This window comes from Lepidochelys kempii, chromosome 27, assembly GCF_965140265.1.
Source record: "Lepidochelys kempii isolate rLepKem1 chromosome 27, rLepKem1.hap2, whole genome shotgun sequence".
Classification (NCBI taxonomy): domain Eukaryota; kingdom Metazoa; phylum Chordata; order Testudines; family Cheloniidae; genus Lepidochelys; species Lepidochelys kempii.
The window spans coordinates 18,345,155-18,351,358 of record NC_133282.1 but is presented as its reverse complement, the minus strand read 5'-3'; the positions used below and the strand labels follow the sequence as shown (position 1 = coordinate 18,351,358).

General features: G+C 64.2%; 1 protein-coding gene across 1 annotated transcript in view; it reads right to left on the bottom strand.

Annotated features, from left to right (window-relative positions):
- ATP6V0A1 (ATPase H+ transporting V0 subunit a1) overlaps positions 1–6,204 on the bottom strand; it is a 192,822-nt gene that overhangs the window by 83,004 nt on the left and 103,614 nt on the right. The window lies entirely within an intron of this gene.

Genomic DNA, 6,204 nt, shown 5'->3' with positions numbered 1-6,204 from the left:
TGGGGGAGGGTGCAGGCCAGGGGAGCTGCACAGTCACTGGCTGGGGGAGGGTGCAGGCCGGGGGAGGGTGCAGGCCGGGGGTGCTGCACCGTCACTGGCTGGGGGAGGGTGCAGGCCAGGGGAGGGTGCAGGCCGGGGGAGCTGCATGGTCACTGGCTGGGGGAGGGTGCAGGCCAGGGGAGCTGCACGGTCACTGGCTGGGGGAGGGTGCAGGCCGGGGGAGGGTGCAGGCCGGGGGAGCTGCATGGTCACTGGCCGGGGGAGGGTGCAGGTCGGGGGAGTTGCACGGTCACTGGCTGGGGGAGGGTGCAGGCCAGGGGAGGGTGCAGGCCGGGGGTGCTGCACGGTCACTGGCTGGGGGAGGGTGCAGGCCAGGGGAGGGTGCAGGCCGGGGGAGCTGCATGGTCACTGGCTGGGGGAGGGTGCAGGCCGGGGGAGGGTGCAGGCCAGGGGAGGGTACAGGCTGGGGGTGCTGCACGGTCACTGGCTGGGGGAGGGTGCAGGCCAGGGGAGGGTGCAGGCCGGGGGAGCTGCATGGTCACTGGCTGGGGGAGGGTGCAGGCCAGGGGAGGGTGCAGGCCGGGGGAGCTGCATGGTCACTGGCTGGGGGAGGGTGCAGGCCGGGGGAGCTGCATGGTCACTGGCTGGGGGAGGGTGCAGGCCAGGGGAGGGTGCAGGCCGGGGGAGCTGCATGGTCACTGGCTGGGGGAGGGTGCAGGCCAGGGGAGGGTGCAGGCCGGGGGTGCTGCACGGTCACTGGCTGGGGGAGGGTGCAGGCCAGGGGAGGGTGCAGGCCGGGGGAGCTGCATGGTCACTGGCTGGGGGAGGGTGCAGGCCAGGGGAGGGTGCAGGCCGGGGGAGCTGCATGGTCACTGGCTGGGGGAGGGTGCAGGTGGGGGTGCTGGAGGGCCCAGGGTGCGGCTGTGACTCATTTCCAGGAGGGCTAGAGAACGTGCTGATGCCACAGAAAGGGGACAGAGCAAGGAGGGCTCTTGGCCAGCCAGAGAGAAGCCTTGACACGGGTCTGTGGGCCTGATCCTGAGCAGCTGAGTCTCTGCAGGGAGTCCCGGCACGGCTCAGGCTCAGGGCCCTGCATATCCCCCCAGCCTCCCCGCTTGCTGCCATTCTCACTTCCATAGCTGATGTCAGATGCCCAGCGCAGTTCGCCAAGCGCCTGTTCCAGCTTTCCTATCCGCACGCACCGCAGCTGCTTAGCGGGCTCCCTGCAGCCCTGGCAGCACGGAGGGAGGGGCCGCGTGTGCTGGGACACGGTGTGTCTCCTGACCAGCCGACGTCGGCTTTGGGGCTGGCAATTCCCAACCCCCACCCTGCCCCTTTGCAGCCCCTCAGGTGGCAGGGGACACCGGGTGGTTTGGCTTGTGTTTGTGCCCATCCTTCCCTTAGTTCAGACCCGCTGGGCACAGCCCAGCCCCTGGCACACGCGGCCGCCGTCCTGACTGCCATGTGACACACAGGAGAGCAGAGGTTTGTTGTTAACGGAGCCACAATATATAAACTTGCTTCTTTGTTAAGAGCATTTTCTTTCTTACTGCCCGTCCCCCTCCCACCCCCGGGGTCCTTCCCCTGCAGCAAAGCTCACGGCCTGCCCAGCCATGCCCAGGCCAAAGTGGGCACGGCCCCAGCACCTGGGCTCTGTGCCTGGCTCCCTGGTGGGTTCTCTCTAAGCCACGAGAAGGCATCTCTGGACCCCTGTGCTGCCCCCACGGATGGGCAGGAAGAGATGGGGTTGGCTGGGCCTTTGCCATGCTCTGCCCTTCCCTGCCAACCCCATGATGGCACCACCACTGCGGGGGGATGCCAGGCCCCAGGCAGTGGCAGTCCCCAGGGGGCAGGGGAGCCTTGCTTGCCCTCGGTTGGGATCTTTGTTCACTGCCGGAGCTGCCCTTCACTGTTTGCCACGGGAGCTCGCGGAGAAACCAGATGTTCTGCAGCCCCCCAGCCCAGGGCAGGCTGAGCCCTCGCCCCTCTGCCTAGGGCCATTCCTTCAGCATGTGCGTGGGGACCCAGTGACTGGCTGTGCCCCGCACTCACCCTGCCGAGCCGCGCTGCATCCCCCCTGTGCAGCCCAGCCCATGGCAGGGGAGGTGCCAGCTGGCGAAGGAGTGGCCAGGGCAGGGGGCTGTTCACCCTCTGTCTGTTTCCAGGGGCCCATCTATTGTTTTTTACAGATATATTTTTCTTACGGAGAAGCAGAGTAAGCAACTCCCAGGGCACAGACGGGCGCTTGGCTTGAGCGGCCCAAGGCCACCAGGGTTTGGTACCGCACTAAGCAGCTCTGACCCCGGAGGGAGGGAGCCGAGCGGGTCCACGGGGCAGAGCGCGAGTCCTGGGCCCTCCCGAGCTCAAGGTGATGAGCTGGGGGCCATGGGAGGCGGGCGGAGCTTTATCCATTTTCTATGACTGCATCCTGGTGAGCAGCCCGACCAATAAAGTTTCTTTTCTAAAAGGCCAAGCGTGGAGTGTGTTTCCCACGGACGGACTGGGGCGAAGGGCACCGGCCCGGGGGCGCCAGCTGCTGCTGGCTGGCAGGGAGCCTGGGCTCTGCCCCACGTGCAGGGCGGGGGGATCCAGCCACCGGGGGCAGCATCCACCCCTCACCCACATGAAACTGGTGCCCCAGCACAATGGGGGGAAACCTTCCCCTTGTCAGAGGAACAAAGACCTGCGGAAAACAGGCGGGGGGCGGAGGGGCATAGGTCCTGGACCTGGTGGGGCTGCGGCACTTCCTGGCTTGAAGTAGTTTCCTTCATATCCAGGGTTTCCAGTTTGGTTCAATGGCTCTCAGCCCCCCCACTATACACATAGGCTGGCCCAGCCTGGCACCAAGCGAGCCCAGCCCCCACGTGGCCTGGGACATCACTCAGTGCCACTCCCACATTCTGCCAGGCTGTGCCCCCCGCCCCCGAGCGACTGCCCCCAGGCTCCAGCTGCAGGGACAGAGGCCAGGGAGGGCCAGCGACTGCCAGAAGCCCCCCAGCGAGTTAGGGGCAGCGTCAGGACCCGACCCATATTCTGGCTCCAGCTCGTGGGAGACAGATGCAGCCAGGGAAGGAGGTGGGAGCCGAGCACGCTCCCCATGTTGCCAGCTCCATGTGTGGGCTGCGGTTTAAAAAAGGCTGAATCAAAGTTTGCCAGAGAGCGTCGGGGGCCCCTGGGAATAGGCAACAAAATGCACCTGCTCATTGTGATTTCGCTCCCAATAACGTAGGTCCTACATAAAACCAGGGAGTGTTTTGTTTTGCTTTCTCAGGAAGTGGGCTGGACATTTAGAACATGGCAGAAGCTCAGCAACCCCAGAAACCCCTCTAGGGGAAGGTGGCTCATTGCGAATCCCGACTCCCTTTGTCATTCCCCCCATGTCTGTGTACTCAGCTCCCCCCTTCCTGTACCCAGACCCCAGCAGTGACCCACCCCAGGCTGGCTGGACACCCATCTCCATGCCCCGTCCTGAGCCTTACACACATTTGTGGATTTACCCTCCCTAATGGGGCAGGTAAGCTCCATCACTCCCATGTTACGGGGAAACTGAGGCACACAGCAATCACATGTCTCTCCCCAGCCTGGCCCCTGGGGAATCACAGCTACCAGCACAGTGAGTGCCCATCGCCCCTCCACTAGGGGTGGGGGATTCAGAGTTAGGAACGCTGGGGCGGGGGGTGGCCTGTCAAACTGTACCGACCCAGTGGGTTCAGTCCTGGCCCCAGCTGAGGGAACCGTGGCTTGGCATCCCCTCCCTACCCTCTCCCTGTTTACCCAGCGCATCCACCATCCAGCACACGGGCCTGGGGGGTCGAAACAGGCTGGCCTGGCCCAGCTCCTCCCAGCACCACTTCCCCCCAACAGTCCCCGACAGGCAAACACCCTAGAGCCCGCGGAAGCGGGAGAAGGAACCGGCGCCAGCCCAGAACGGGGGGCTCTTACTGCCATGCTGGGGAACAGCTGGATCCCGGCTCCAGCTGTGGGTCTGAGATCCCCTGGGGAGCCCATAGCCCCAAACCCTGGAACAGGAGAGGCCTTTGTCACTGGCGGGAACTGCCCCATCCCGGCTCAGTGCCGCACTTGCCAGCCCTCTGCAACTCCCAGCCCAAGCACTGATCGTGGGGACACCTGGGGGAGCAGGCTGGGCTGTGGGGAGGGCCCAAGGGAAACCCCCCCGCGCTCCCCCGCCAACGCTGATGTGGGCAGGGGGTTCCCCTGGGAGGGCTCTGCATGCAGCGAGGCCTGGGGAGCTGGGAGGAGGGCGGCTCAGCCTTGAGGTTTCCTCCCAGCGCTGACAGAGCCGCGGTGCACAGCCTCGACGCCCCGCACAGGAACGAACGGGGGCCAGAGACAAAGCCGCTGCAGTCCCAGCTGGGGACGTTGCCAGAGAACCAGGGCGGGGGGGAGCCGCATGGGGCAGAGAGGAGCTGCCAGCCTGGGGCCCTGCGGCCTGTCTGGCCCCGCACCAGCTGCTGCCAGAGGGGAGCTGGAAACCCCGCGGCTGGACGCAGCTGCACCAGGAAGCTCCACCCCGCCTGTCAGGCACTGGCTCACGGCGTCTGTCCCTTCCTCGGGCTCTGGCTGGCATAGGCTGGGGTGAGAAGCATCCCCTACATGCCCTGTGCCAGACTCCAGCCCCATCTCCTGGCCGCGCCAGGGCCGGCTCCCAGCAAGGGCAGGCGTTTTCAGGAACCTTGCAGCCTTTTCTGGGTCTTGTTCAACCCTAGAGAGTGTCTGCAAGGGGATGGGGCAGGGACAGCCCGGGGCTCGGCTCCCAGCAGCCCTGGCTGGGTGGGTTTTCCTGTGACATCACCAGCCAGCATGCTGCAGCCCACGGGGAGTCTCCTCAGAGCCTGCTAGGAAAGCCCAGGGCACAGGGGAGTGAAGGGCACCCAGTCGGCCAGCCCCTCAAGGCCTAAGTGTTAGCTGGGAAAATACATCTGCAGCCGTGCAGGGCCCGTCTGAGCTGGGTCCCAGGCACAGAGCGCTCCCCACACGACTCACACCATGAGCCACACAAACAATCCCCACTCTGTTCCCCGTGTGCACTCAGCGACCCCACTGCAGAGCAGCAGCAGCTGCTGGGTTGCCTGTGAGGTTAGTGGGTACATGCGTCCGAAGGGCCAGGTCAGCGGGGGGCTGCCCCTAAGGATCAAGGGGCATTGGCAGAGCTGGGCGGTGGTGCCAAGGGCTGGGGTGCCGTAGCAGGGATTTGTGGGCTGGGATTGAGGGGCCTCGCAGTTGGAGAAGGGATGAACTGACTGAAACAGCATGGCTGGACCTGCCCTGCCCTCCGCACTCAGCTGGGGCTCGTGGGGTTGCACAACACAGACATAGCGTCTGATGGGCCGCGTCCCCACCACGGCAGGAGGGAATCTGTCTCTGGCTCCTTTGCACAGAGCTGGAGCCAGAACAGAGCGGCAGGTGGGAATGCAGTTTGTCCTGCCAAGAGGGTGCAATCCCTTCAGCGGCCTGAGTCACTGCTACCGAAACACGACTCAGGTTTTCACGCCATGCTTTGGGGGGTTTGGTGTTGCACCGGGCTCGCCCCCAGGGAAATGGGGTCAGTCTAGCAATAGGGCAAAGGGGACATTGAGCCATGAATGGCTGTTCTGAATCCTGGGGAACAGTCATTTGGGAGCAGCGCAGCTGGAGCTGTTATTGGGAAATAAACCAACTGTCTTATTTTTAGCTCCACTGAAAGACCCCGGAGGAACCAAAGCAGCCAGCGGGTTTCTTCAACACCAGAAGACAGGTGGATCAGGAGGGGAAGGGCGGGGGGAAGTTTTCAGGCTTGCAAAAGCAGGAGCGATCCAGGGAATTGTTTAAAAACACAGCTACAGCCGGGAAGGGGACAGCGTGACCTGTTCCCTTGAGCCCACGCATGATGCAACCGCTGCCTGTGTGTCCTAGCCAGCTAGTAGCTTCCAGGAACACGGGACAAGGGACCCACATGGATCACGTCTCCTCAGAGACCATCTGTTTGTTTCCAGCTCCCTGGTCCTAAGGGGCAGGGCACCGCATACAACGTAACACATGCTTATCCCTTGTGGTCTCGGCAGCAGGCAGGTGAACGCTACACATTTCCATCCTCTGCCCAAGGCTGCAGGCTTGGAGATGAAGTTACAGTGAAGCCTTGGGGCTAAGAGCCCGGGCCTTCTGGGTTCACATGCTAGCCCTGTGACTGGCTCCCAGAGAGGCTAA